A 14,018-nucleotide genomic window follows, 5' to 3' on the forward strand; every position below is an offset into this window, starting at 1 on the left:
AGTGTAGGAGGTGAGCTGTAGCATCTTTGGAGCCTGGCTGAGGTCACGTTACCTGAATAGCCCAATGGTGTTGCTTTGTACACGCCACTTTGGGGCCACTTTGGCACGCTACCACCACAGCTCTCCAAGTGTTCCGAAACTATGTGTTGGGGTTCCCTAGACATGTATGTCACAGAAACCAGAAAGCGAGCGGTGATGTCACTGGAGTGACCCTCAATCTCGGCTTCACTTCTCAGAGCAATAGGGCTCCTCCTCCCTTTCCTTCCTCAATAATCTTACGTGACACACCGTGTATATACGATAGTTTTTCGCCGAACAGACGTGCCTAAGAATATGTTGTGCGTCCTTTAGCCTCCTGCCTTTCCAGCTGCTTGACATTGGCACAAATCATTTGCTATGTGCCATGTTTGGGGAAAGCGCAGTTTAAGGGTCAGAGTTCTTGAACTCGTCTGAGAAGGCCGGTGTTGGGGAAAGGAATGTGACGAAAAGAATGGGAGGTGGAAAGCGTCGAGGAAACCAAATCTGCTACGATACCAATAGTTTGATGGCTTTGAGGAAACATTGCATCTGTGATGTAATGAAAGTACTCAGTTAACATGCATACTTGTTTAGCATGGACACTAACACTGAGGTAGAGTCTATATTTGAGCCCAAAGCTGTTTCTACTGTCGAAACATTTTTCAGTTTTGTTTGGAAACAGCGAAGAGCTGTCACATTCAATTAAATCTTCCAAACACCATGAAATGTTTTTCTTTTAAGTGCATTTTGCAGTTTTGAAGTGAATGCGTGTTTGAAGGGACTATCGCATCCTGAAACGTGTGTATGAGACTGATGCAGCTATGTTTGGTTCCGCTTCACTACTTGGCCAACTTTCTCTTCCGAAAAACAGCTCACATATTAAATGAGTTTTAAAAGGACGGTCTCGTACACCATGGCCCACTTATAAAGTGTACTATTTCATTACCCATTGCTGAAAATTGAACACTGCGTATTTACTCAACCCAGAACGTAATGGATGTTAAATAAGGCGATGGCAGTAGTATAGAACCAAGGCGCAGTACAGCCATTCTTTTCTAATCAAATTCAAATCTGACGCGAACCAATTCCAATCCAAAACAATCCAGTTCTAATCCAACGCTAGCCAGTTCTAAGCTCTCTGGTTGGTCGATCGTAGCTCCGCCCCTTCACGCTGTTTTGTCCATTCTAAGCCTATTGATCGTTGATGGGCTGGCATAGCTCAGCCCCTTTATACTAATTGGTTGGCTTGGCTCTGCCCCTTCATGCTGATTGGTCCATTCCAAGCCTACTGATTGCTAACTAGCTGGTCGTAGCTCCGCCCACTTCGTGCTGATTGGCTCCGCCCCTTCACGCTGGTCGGTCCGTTCCACTTTTAGTTCTGCCTCTTCACGCCGATTGTCCATTTTAAGCCTACTGATCGCTGATTGGCTCCACCACAGCTAGCCTCCACAACCAGGCTGCCAAGTCTGCTCCCAAATTGCTTACCTATACATTGGTCCAGAGGTGGTCCAGATGGTGCACAGCCTACTCCGCAATGGCTTCAGAGAAACACACACGAGAAATTGATTTCAACCTATTCAGTACATTTTTGACACCTTCCTCAGGACAGCAACTTACATTCAGCCCAACTGCTTACTGGTCCATAATTATAGCTAGACAGCCACTCATTGGTCTCTTCCACTCATCTCTAGATTTCGAAGCTCCCTCATCGGCTCCCAAGCGCTCATTGTTTCATAATTCTAGCTACATCATAGAGACCCACTCATTGGTCACTTCCACTCATCTCTAGATTTCTAAGCTCCCCCAAAGGCTCCCAAATGCTTAGTGGGCGATGCTTATAGCTGCGCCATAGAGAGCCACTCATTTCTAGATTTCTAAGCTACACTATAGGCTAGTAGACACCAGCTTATTGGTCTATACAGCCGTTCGCAACAGCCGGCACCCGACCCAATTCCCAGTCAGGTGCTACGGGACATCACCAGTCCCGCAAACAAGTTCTGCGACGTCAACGATGATCCGCATGCCACCCTACACAGTACGCCTGCAACACTGATTACTATTGTCGGTCTTCACCGCGGAACGACAGCACTGAACGCCAACAGATTACATAAAGGACTTAGCCACCGCGCAGCGCATAGTGGGCTCTGCAGTTCCAGAATGTGGACTTCGATTAATGCCTCCCTACTGTTCACGCAGGTGAGAAAGCCACTTTCAGAATCCTCCCGTAAAACAAGTGACAGATGCTTTCTGGAACTGCAGCACCCACATTGCCTTCTTCCGCTTCTACAGTGCGTAGCTTACATAAGATGTATCACTAGCCTATCTTCTATCAAGTGTGTTAATTTAATAGAACAAAGTCTAATGTGTTCCGGTGATGTCGAATCGAATCCCGGCCCTCCTAAGAGGGTCGACAGTGATAACGAGATATTACTGGCACTTCGCAATCTTCAAGAAGGACAGACTATGTTGCTCAGTGAACTGAAAAAACTACAAAGTTCACAGAAAGTAACTGACACCGCCATTAAAACACTGACCGAAAAGGTCACCACTGTAGAATTAGAATTAGCCTCCCTGAAGCCAATTGTTAATGAGGTTCAATTCAAGAATTGAAACACTCGTATCCCGTGTAAACGATCTCGAGGACAGGTCTCGTCGGGATAACCTGATATTCTACGGATTAGAAGACAATGTGGGTGAATCCTGGCGTGATTCTGAACAACTGGTTATAGATGCCTGCTCCACCCACCTGTCAATACAGCTGGAGCCGAACAACATTGAGCATGCACATCGCATTGGGAAATTTAACACATCAAAAGAGTGCCCTATTATCGTGAAGTTCTCGTACAAAACGAAGCAAGAAATCGTCAAACTTTGCTCCGGCTTCAGAGAAACAAACACGTCTGCTTCTCAAGATTTCTCTACAGCCGTTTGCTCCTCGAGGAAACACCTACTCGCCTTCGCTAGGTCCCAAAGCTCCCCCTTCAAACTACGGTATGATAAATTGATTATCAATGAAAAATGCTACAAGTGCGACCCGACATTATCCCAAGTCAAGGAAGTGCAAAGATAGCACTACTCGAATAGCTCCAGGGAACACACACAAAGTTAGCATTTCTAGTCTCTAACGTCAGGAGTCTTATCCCAAAGCGAGATAGCTTGTGTGATGAAATCATGTCATCTCAATGCAATATCATTGCTTTGTGCGAAACGTGGTTAACCCCTGATGTAACGGACAATAAACTCCTTCCGAATGTTCCTGGCTTTGTGTTCTACAGAAACAATCGCATTTCCCGGTGAGGAGGCGGTGTCCTTCTCGCATTTAGAGACTGTTTACACTCTCATATTGTGAACATTTCACTTGATCTTGAACTGCTGTGGGTATGCGTTCAGGGCCGCTTTTCACGTTTATTAATTGGTGTTTGCTATCGGCCACCAAACTTTGTAAATTTTTGTTCCTTCTTGCACATTGCACTAGACATGGTCACTCAGCGATACCCCAATGACAAGATTGTGCTGGTTGGCGACTTTAACTACCCGGGTATCGACTGGTCCTTTCTGAACTCTTCCTGTCGCGAAGAGCGTGACTTCCTTGATTTGTGCTCCACTTTTTGTTTAAGCCAGGTTGTGCAATCTCCAACGAGAATAACCACAACAACCTCTAGTACTCTTGACCTCATTCTGACAACTGACCCAGAACTTTTCGATGCCGTATTTACATCACCGTTCCCTCTTAGTGACCATCTTACTGTTTGTGCAGATATGCAGTTTGAACATCGACCACCCAAGAAAAAGGTATGTAAGGTCATCAAGTTGTACAACAAAGCAAAATACGTTATTAATGCCACATTGGCCTCATGTTTAACGGAATTCACTGAACGGTCTATGCATCGAACAGCGGAGCAGAACTGGTCAGTCTTTAAGGAGCTGTTGAATGGCCTGGTGACTGCTCATGTACAATCGATCACTGTATCACACAATCCATCAGCACTGTGGTTCAACCCATCAATTAGGCGGTTAATTTACAAGAAGCGTCTTTTCCGCAGAATTCGTGACTGCTTGAACCCTGATCGCTTGGCCGCATACCGCGCATGTGCAAAGCTATGTTCCTTCGCAATTAAGAAAGCGAAAAGGGACTTTTACACGGACATCCTACCCAGAATGATGACACAAAATCCGCAGAAGTTTTGTAACGTATTGAATTCGGCTACCACTCAAACAATTCAGTTAAGTGATGACGAAGGCAACCACCTTCTTGAGAACTCCATCTGTGAAATCTTTAACGAAAGTTTCCGAACTGTGTTTATCTTGAGTAATATCCGTGAAAATCGTACTGTTCAAGAAATTATCCTACCGTCAATGAACGAAATCTCAATCTCAGCAAACGAGATCGCTAAGATAATTGATGGTCTCAAAATATCTTTGGCTTGTGGATTTGACGGTATAAACGCCAAAATACTCAAAAGTACAAAATATCTAGCAATCTAGCGAGTTTCTGGCAGATATCTTTTCGCAATCTCTGTTATCCGGCATCGTCCCTCTCGACTGGCGCTTGGGGAGAGTTGTCCCAATTTTTAGAGGAGGGGACCGCAGTGTACCATTGAATTACAGACTCATTTCTTTGACAAGTGTTCCTTCCAAAATTCTTGAACACATAATCTATTCTAATCTTGCTTCGTTCTTGGAAGCCCATTCTTTCTTTTATCAGCACCAACACGGATTCTGTAAGAAATACTCTTGTGAAACTCAACTTGCCAGCTTCACTCATGACCTACAAACTGGCCTGGATAAGGGCGTGGCAACAGACGCTATCTTTCTCGACCTCAAAAAGGTGTTCGATAAGGTATCTCACACGGGTCTTCTTCATAAATTATCTCGTTTAAACATTCCCCCATCTCTCTTAACTTGGATCAAACAGTTCCTATCCCACCGTAAACAAGCCACGATAGTTAACTGTACCTTATCGTCCTTCTGTTCTGTCACGTCGGGCGTCCCACAGGGCACCGTTCTCGGCACGTTATTATTTCTCATATACATTAACGACCTCCCCACCAACATCACTTCAAAAGTTCGGCTTTTCGCAGATGACTGTGTGGTGTACCGAGCAATATCGAGTATATCAGACCAGATCATATTACAACACGATCTTAACTTAATTGGTGAATGGTGCAGAGCCTGGCAAATGGAACTCAGCTTGCCGAAGTGTGTATTTGTTCATTTCACCCGTTCCCCACAACCTGTAACTGTTACCTACTCTATCTCCAATCATTTTCTCTTCCCTTCCGCATCATGGAAGTACCTGGGCTTTACGTTTTCATCTAACCTTTCATGGAAGGACCATATCCCAGCCATCTGTAAGAGGGCCAATTGCTCGCTTGCTTTCCTTCGACGCAACATAAGACAAGCGCGCACAAATGTTAAAATAATTGCATATAACACTCTGGTCCGACCTCAGTTGGAGTACGCAGCCTCGATATGGGATCCCCATCAGTCATATTTGGAAACACTTGTTGAGTCAGTCCAGAACCGGTGCGTCCGTTTCATCTTGTCGACTCTTCCATTCAATCAAGTGTGTCCTTAATGAAACTTAATCTAGGTCTTCCCACTTTGACATTAAGGAGGAAGTACCTTCGGGTCTGCCTATTCCATAAGTTCTTCTACACTACATCCCTGAGTCAGCCATACATCATTCGGGCCCGGTATATTTCTCATCGCACCGATCACAGTCAGAAAGTATCACGTACTATTTCTCGCACCGAGTCCTTCAGACACTCTTTCATACCGCTCGCCGAAACCGAGTGGAACTCGCTCCCACAGAACATTGTTGACATCGTAGATCCCGTAACCTTCTGCAGGCATTTACTTTCCTATTTGTTTCATTAATAACTTTGTTGTCACGTAGATTTCCTTGCTAGTCTACTGTGGCCAGTGTATTATCGTTATTGCTTTGAATTACTATTGTTATTATTATTATTCTTGCTTGTTCTCCTTCTAAACTAATAGTATGCAAAGGCTGTTGTTAGGTTTTGCTGAATCATTGACCCATGTAATGACCCCTAGTGGTCCCTTGGGTTTTGGAATAATAAATAATAAATATACTTCTAGCTAGAAAGCCACTCATTGGTCACTTACATTCATCTTTAGATTTCTAAGCTACCCCATAGGCTAGTAGACACCTGCTTGTTGGTCCATACTTCTAGCTAGAAAGCCAATCATTGGTCAGTTCCACTCTTCTCTAGATTTCGAAGCTCCTTCATAGGCTGGCAGACTCCAACAGCTCGTTGGTCCATAATTCTAGCTACGTCATCGAGCCACTCATCTCTGGATTTCTAAGCTCCCTCATAGGCTCCCAACCAGGAGCGGATTTAAAGGTCTGTCATGGGGGGGGGGCGGTCTTAAGGAAATTTCGTGCTTTGCGGCAGAGCATCATCCAGGAGATAGGGTTTTTACATGGGGAACAGCCGTATGGGGGAGCGGTCGACCCCCGCCCCCCATTAAATCCGCCCCTGCTCCCAACTGTAATCAATATTTCTAGCTACGTCATAGTGAGCCACCCATTTCTAAGCTTCCCCATAGGCTGGTAGACTCCAACTGCTTATTGGTCCATACTTCTACTAAGAAAGTCACTCATTGGTGACGTCCACTCACCTCTACATTTCTAAGCTCCCTCATAGAGCTCCACTGCTTATTGGTACAGTTTCTAGCTACAGCACAGACAACCACTAATTAGTCAATCCACTCATTTCTAAGTCCACTCATAGATCCAAACTACTCATTGGTTACTCCTCTATAAGCCCACTCATAGACTGGTAGATCACTTACCCATCTGATTGATCCATAATTTCGGATGCCGTCTCATTGGGACAGGACAGCTTGTAATTTGGTTCCCAACATGTAGGCTGATTTGCCCATAGATGGCCTCTTTGGCCTTTGCCGCCTTTGTGCCACTAAACCCATAATCTCTCTCTCTCCCATAGATGGAGAGCTTCGGCTTCCCAACGAAAAGAATAAGATTTCGATGTTTATTAAGCAGATGATCAAAAAAGTGTCTAAGTTATGAATGAAGTTCGACCAACGCATCAGTCTTTTCACCATCAAATCGATTTCCTGGCTTGACACCTGCTGCAGGTAGGGTTGCCACCAGGCCGGTAAGGCCGGTTATTTGCTCGCTCTGCCGGTAGGAAGGTGATACCGGCAGCGTTTTGCCGGTATTTGTGGCTCAAGACCTTTTCACAAGGGCTTTTGCGAGGTTTTCGCTTCAACATTCCACCACAGCTTGAATAAATCTGGAGCAAAGTCCCAACTCCGCAGTCACCAGTCGTTTTCTTATTTATTCATTATTATTATTATTATTATTATTATAATAGATGGCGCCCAGTGCCGACACATGTGTCATCTGCGCTCTGCCGTTTTACGGTAAACAGTCTATCCTGAAGTGCACAAAGTGCGACAAACGGGTGCATGCTAAATGCATGCATCTCACCTCCAAGGATGCGAAAATTCTGGATGTCGTAAGTCGTTTTTTATGCCCGCTCTGTGACTCTGTGCCATCGCCTTCGGTGAACACTAAGCCTAACGAGCCCAACGCCATCGTCTCCGGCTTCCCTACCAGGATTCTCCCTGCCCCAACCGGATGACCTTGACCTGGCTTCCCTACTCCAAGCTGCCCTTCAGAGGATTTCTTTCCTGACCGACGAGGTGGCCGTGCTCCGCCGTGAGAACGCCGAACTCAAAAAGGAGTTTCACGAGTCTTCTTCGGCTATGGTGATCCAGATCAACTCTCTGCGAGCTGAACTGCGCAAAGCTTCTCTTCATAGGGATGCAGCCGTCACTCCGAATTTTTGTGCAAATGTGGCGCCATCGCAACCGGCCTCCCTCCCTACTTCGGCCCCATCTAAGGATTTGACTCGAATGCCGGGAGTCACGTTCGTGGCACAGGCCGCTAAACTACCTGTAGGTAACACATCTTCACCAAGTCTTTCTAACGGTGAGATGTCGCCGATTGGAATGCCCAACGTACGTACACCTCAGCCCAGAGCTTTCTTCAGCACGTCGATTTCCGAAGGCCTCCGTGCCGTGGAACCGCGCCGCGCCAACAAGGCACTATTCGTCACCAAGCTCCTTCCTGCGACAACTGTAGACGACATCACTGCATTCGTCGCACAGAAAACTGACTCCTCATCTATCAAGTGCACTAAGTTAAAATCACGTTTCGAAACCTACGCCTCGTTCCACATCTCAACTGACGACGCTGCTTTCGACATCCTTCACGATCCTGCGGTGTGGCCCTCTGGCTGCTTAGTCAAGCAGTTTAGGGGTCGGCTCCACAGCAGCATGATCCACAGTTCCGACCAACATGCTCCCACGGATGGCAGTCAAGAATGAGTGGGCAAGTCTCTACTACCAAAACGTGCGTGGTTTGCGTACGTAGAGTTCGAGCTTTGTCTCTGCTGTGTGTGAGTGCGAATACGACATCATTTGTCTTTCTGAAACCTGGTTAAATGACTCTATCCCGAACAGCGCCTATTTTCCCGATTGCCATAGTGTGCACCGTTCAGATCGTGTTGTTCCTGGGAAAGCGACTGCACGTGGCGGTGGGTGCCTAATTGCAGTGTCAAATGCCTACAAAGTTATACGTCGGTGCGACTTGGAGCAATACCCTGAGTCGGTATGTATAGAAATTCATCGCCTCAATGACCCCAACTTAATTGTGGGTGTTCACTACTTCCCACCATTGTTTAATCCGTCAGAACTCTCCCAGTACCTTCTGTCCCTGGAGCCATTACTTGACAGACACTGTGACATCTTGATGTTAGGTGATTTCAATCTACCTCATTTCGAAGCTCAACAACTTTCCCCTGCCGTTCCCCAACCGTCTTCTGGTTTAAACGGTGTAAACTGTCTTCGTGACTTTGCCGATTTCATGTCGCTCTCCCAAGTTCACTGTCCCCAACCATAGGGGACAATTCCTTGATCTTTGTTTCGTCCGCTTGGCCAACTTTACATCTGTTAGGCCTGCTTCCCCGTTGATTCCGCCAGACAAATATCACCCCCCTTTTGCAGTGTCCGTGCTTACTTTCTTTCCGTAATCGTCATGTAGCATCCGATACTTTCGAGCTTCGTCGAGGTGATTACGTTGGTCTATATCATCATCTCACAGCTGCTAATTTTGAACCCGTATTCAATGCCACTGATGCGAACAGTGCTGCTGTTTTATTTACGGATATTGTTCATTCAGGTATAAGTTCCTTTGTCCACACTCGGGCCATACATAAAGTTCATAGATACCCTACCTGGTTCTCGAAGGAGACCAGGTCTTACCTAAAGAAGGAAAAATTCCACCACCGGCAATTCAAAAAGCATAACTCCATAACACACATACTATTTGCTCACTACTGGACACTCTTTAAGCAGGCACAATCACGTGACTATGCTAATCGCATCAAATCCATTGAAATGGATCTCAAGAGCAATCCTAAACAATTTTGGAAACACATGCGTCTTTCCAAAAACGAAAACAGTCTATGCGCTTTGAACACTAATGGTGGGGTATCTTCTAACCCAACCTCGATGTCTCAGCTCTTCGCTACACATTTTTCTTCAATATATAAACGCGGTAATGCACAGCCAATTGCGAATTCGAGCTCCGTGTCGAACGCATCTTATCACCTTCGTTGTATAGCAGTGCCCCACGAGGAGGTCATCGCAGCTATTCGGAAGCTAAAACCTACTTTGACCCCAGGGGCCGACAAAATTCCTGCAGTATTCGTTAAAGCCTACGGTGACCTCCTTGCACCCGTCCTCCTTCATATATGTATTCAACCTGTCTCTACGAGACTGTGTTCCCCACCTGCTGGAAAACTTCGGTTGTCGTACCAGTCCACAAGTCTGGCGATCCTTTAAATGTGTCAAACTATCGTCCTGTCAGTCTACTGTGCTCGTTTTCAAAGGTGTTTGAGCAGGTAATCTATGATCGCACGTTTTCTTTTCTCAAGTCGCAGATATGTGAACAACAACATGGTTTTATGCCAGGCAGATTCACTGTCACCAATCTTGTATCGTTTATGTCCGTCGTGGCTCCTTGTGTCTCAGAACGAGGACAAGTAGATTCAATTTATTTCGACATTTCAAAGTCATTTGACATGATGGACCATACTACACAAACTTCATATGACTGGTCTCGGAAACGCCCTCATTGCTTTCTTCCTTTCGTTTCTGAGTAACAGATGCTGTGTCGTAAAGGTGCACGGCGCCTTTTCTTCTCCTTACTTTCCCCGTTCAGGTGTTCACCTCAAGGCTCAATTCTGGGGCTGCTCCTTTTCAATGTATTTATTAATGACTTAGCTAGGCATATTCGTCATTCTCATGTTCTTCAGTACGCCGATGACGTGAAGATATTTAAAGTTATCCACGACCCAAATGACGTTCACAAGCTACAAACTGACGGTTCTTCTGTAATTGAATGGTGCTCTAAAAATGGGATGACTATTAATCCATTGAAGACGAAACATGTGACTTACTCAAGAAAAACTAACATAATATGCAATACATATATACATGTGTTCCGATGCCATCAAGCGTGTCGATGTACTGAAGGATTTGGGGGTCATTTTCGACTCCCAGCTGCGTTTTCATGATCATGTCTCTTACGTACGCTCTCAAAATTCTTGACTTGCTCACATATACATGCAAAATCTTTTCCACACACTCTGTATTTCTTCACCTGTTTCGTTCCTTAATTTTACCGCGACTGGAATACGCGTCTCCAGTGTGGAACTCTCTTTCCTGCACTGACTCGTCACGGATTGAATCTGTCCAGAAGAAATTTCTACACATTGTACATAGCGTATTCTTAAGAAAAAGCCCTCACTTTAGAATGTATGTCTATACTGAGATAATGTCATTTCTTAACCTCCAACCACTCTCAACGCGACGCCGTTTTCATGATATTATGCTCTGTTATAAGATCTTACACAGTTTTCTCGATACCCCATCTATATTACATCAGCTTCATATCGCCGTACCTGTCAATGTAACCCAACACACGAATATATTGTACTTATCCCACCATATGCCTGCAAATCCGATCGTACGTATTCAACAAATGACAAACGCAATTCACCCCTCTGTTGATATCTTTACCTCCCATTCAAACGTTTTTAAAACTCTCCTCTTGCGTTCACTCAGTAACACATGAAGTTGTACAGTTTTTTTTCCCTTTTAGTACTATGTACTGTATATCTCCATGTCTGTATTGTATGTACCACTATACAGGGTGTTTCAAAAAACGTGTCATTCGGATTTTATAAAAAAAACGGGGCGACGGAAAAATACGGGGTAAACGGCACTTGTGTGGCAACTGAATTTGCCATCTTGTAAAAATATTTTCATCGACACAAAATCACTCGCAAAGACGCGCGAAGAGCCTGACATGCTCCTGCCCCCACGAAGCTAGTACAATTTATCGCCGAACCGGCGTGCAGCACAAGACGTGCCGATAACAAGGCGGTTGACATTGCACCATACGTTGATAAGCAGCAAACAAAAATGATTCCGCCTCTTTTTTCCCACCCTCATTTTTTTCGACCTTCTATCTTTCATGGGGGCAGGAGCATGTGCTGCTCTCTGTGCATCTTGGCGACTGATTTGGTGCGCCGTTGAATACCCGAGACTTTGAAGCCTCAATTTCGGGAGTTTTTTGGGGCAGTTCCATTTGCAATATCGAGCGGATTTCGTGGTGGATCTGACTAAGTTCGCTACGGGCTCTCAAATTCTGTAAAAAAAACGTTAGGTTGACTTGGGAAATTTTGGAGTTCAATTAAAGAAATTCAATTTATTTTAATTAAAATCAAATGAAAATATTTTTGCAAGATGGTAAATTCAGTTGCCACACAAGTGCCGTTTACCCCGTATTTTTCCGTCGCCCCGTTTTTTTATAAAGTCCGAATGGCACGTTTTTTGAAACACCCTGTATGTATGTATATACAGTGTCCCAGAAAACGTGTCATTGAATTATAATTAAAAAACTACGCCACCTAGAATCATGCGGTCAACAGCATTTGTTCTTATTAGGTTTTTGCCACCTCCTAATGTGAATGTCATGTACTCCAAGCTTAATTATGTAAATATTTGCGAACTGAACTCGGAAATTTGACAAGTAAAGGTCACTTTTTTACCCCACCAATATGAAGAGCGTGCCGAATTCACTCAAATCCATGATAATTCACAGTGATATTCACGAGCTATCCCATCGGAAAAAATAGCCGAATTTCATGTTTTTCGGAGCACCGGACCATAGCGCGCGATGACTTTTTCAGCGCAATCGCTCTCAGTTTGGTCGCTCTCTCTTCACATTGGTGGGGTAAAAAGTGACCTTTACTAGGCAAATTTCCGACTTCAGCTCGCAAAAATTTACTTAATTAAACTTACGTTACACAACAGTCACATGAGGAGGTGGCAAAAACCCAGTAAGAACAAATGCCATTGACCGCATGACTCTAGGTGGTGTAGTTTTTTTATTATAATTCAATGACACGTTTTCTGGGACACCCTGTATATGTGTATATATTTGTAAATACTGCATTGTCTGCGTGCGCCAACACCAAGGCTTCGGCTGTTCTTGGGCACATTAATAAAGGTATTATTATTATTATTATCATTGTTATTCATCAAGTCTTGTGTTCGGAGGGGACAAGATCAGTGGTTGTGCAAAGCTATTGGTGGTTATGTCGAGCCAGATAGAACTTAGGCCGTATACAACCATCATGAGATCTCCTCCTGCAAAGAAGGGTTTGTGCGCATCATGGAGGAAGGAAACACAAGGAGCGGCTCTTCCCTCCAGACTAGCGTAGCCACCCTCTAGCGGTCGCTCGGGTCAAAATCGCCATTGCTTCCTGTCCACCACGTGATCCCCTCTAAAGTTTCGGTTTTGCAAGGCTTTGTTTCTCGCGCTGCTCTCCGTATGATTTTGCTTCTTGGAAGTAATTTATTGTGAACATGTGAGCACCGTTGTAGAAACGACGTATGGTAATGTGTTCCTGTCCCGGCTGCGGCTCTCGTTGAACTGAAATCAGCTCTGTCACGGGAACGCGTTTTGTTCGTAAGTACACGGTAACTTGCTTTAGTCGCCCGTGTGTCTTCGAGTCATCTTGAATTGTTCATTTGGGACCTCAAACTCTGCCGCAGATTCATTTCATATCTTCAGTTGTTGTACAAATCTGATTAATGGAACGGCATTCTTAACCACTTAGTCAAGAAAAGTACATACGTTGGAAGTAACTGTTGCCACACGTGATGTTTCCGGTCCCGCGTACTCCTTTTGCGTTCTGCACACTGTGACTGGTCTTCTAATAGAACAGTAAACATTCGTAACACACAAAAATAAAGTGCAAGCACGCGTTCAACGTAATACTGCCACATGAACTGCAACACAACTACAGCTCGCGTCGTCTGCTTTGCTGGAGCCATGCTGTCTGGAGGGTCACGTGAGCGGTCACGTGGTAGACAGGAGCATCCCAGAATGCAATGCGAGGCCGGCTACGCTCGTCCCGATAGAAAACTGTCGGAGGGGCCGCTCCTTGTGTTTCCTTCCTCCATGGTGCGCATCGACGCATTTTTCAGAGTAAATAGCAATCCGGTTGTTCCAATACGATCCAGTGTATCGTTCATGCCTGTAGCAATTTCTAACATCAATGATCCAGCCACACACAGGAACTTATGTTTCCTCGTATTATCTCTCTGTCTCTGTGTGTCTTCATCCACCCCTCACCCACTTTCCCTTTCCCGCGAGCATTTCCCCTTTCTCTCTATACCACCTTCTCTCCCTCAGCCGGTATTTTTCACTACGAAGGGTGGCAACTCTTCGTAGTGAAGAACTATGGGTGCGTTCCACAACTAACCCTTGAGTAGGAGTTGGTCACGTGACAGAGTTGTGCCACGTGACCATGGGGGTAGGGTAACCCTCGGGTAGGTTGTGGAACGGGCGCGAGTAGTCGGACGCGAAC

Source organism: Ornithodoros turicata, chromosome 5, assembly GCF_037126465.1.
Source record: "Ornithodoros turicata isolate Travis chromosome 5, ASM3712646v1, whole genome shotgun sequence".
Taxonomy (NCBI): domain Eukaryota; kingdom Metazoa; phylum Arthropoda; class Arachnida; order Ixodida; family Argasidae; genus Ornithodoros; species Ornithodoros turicata.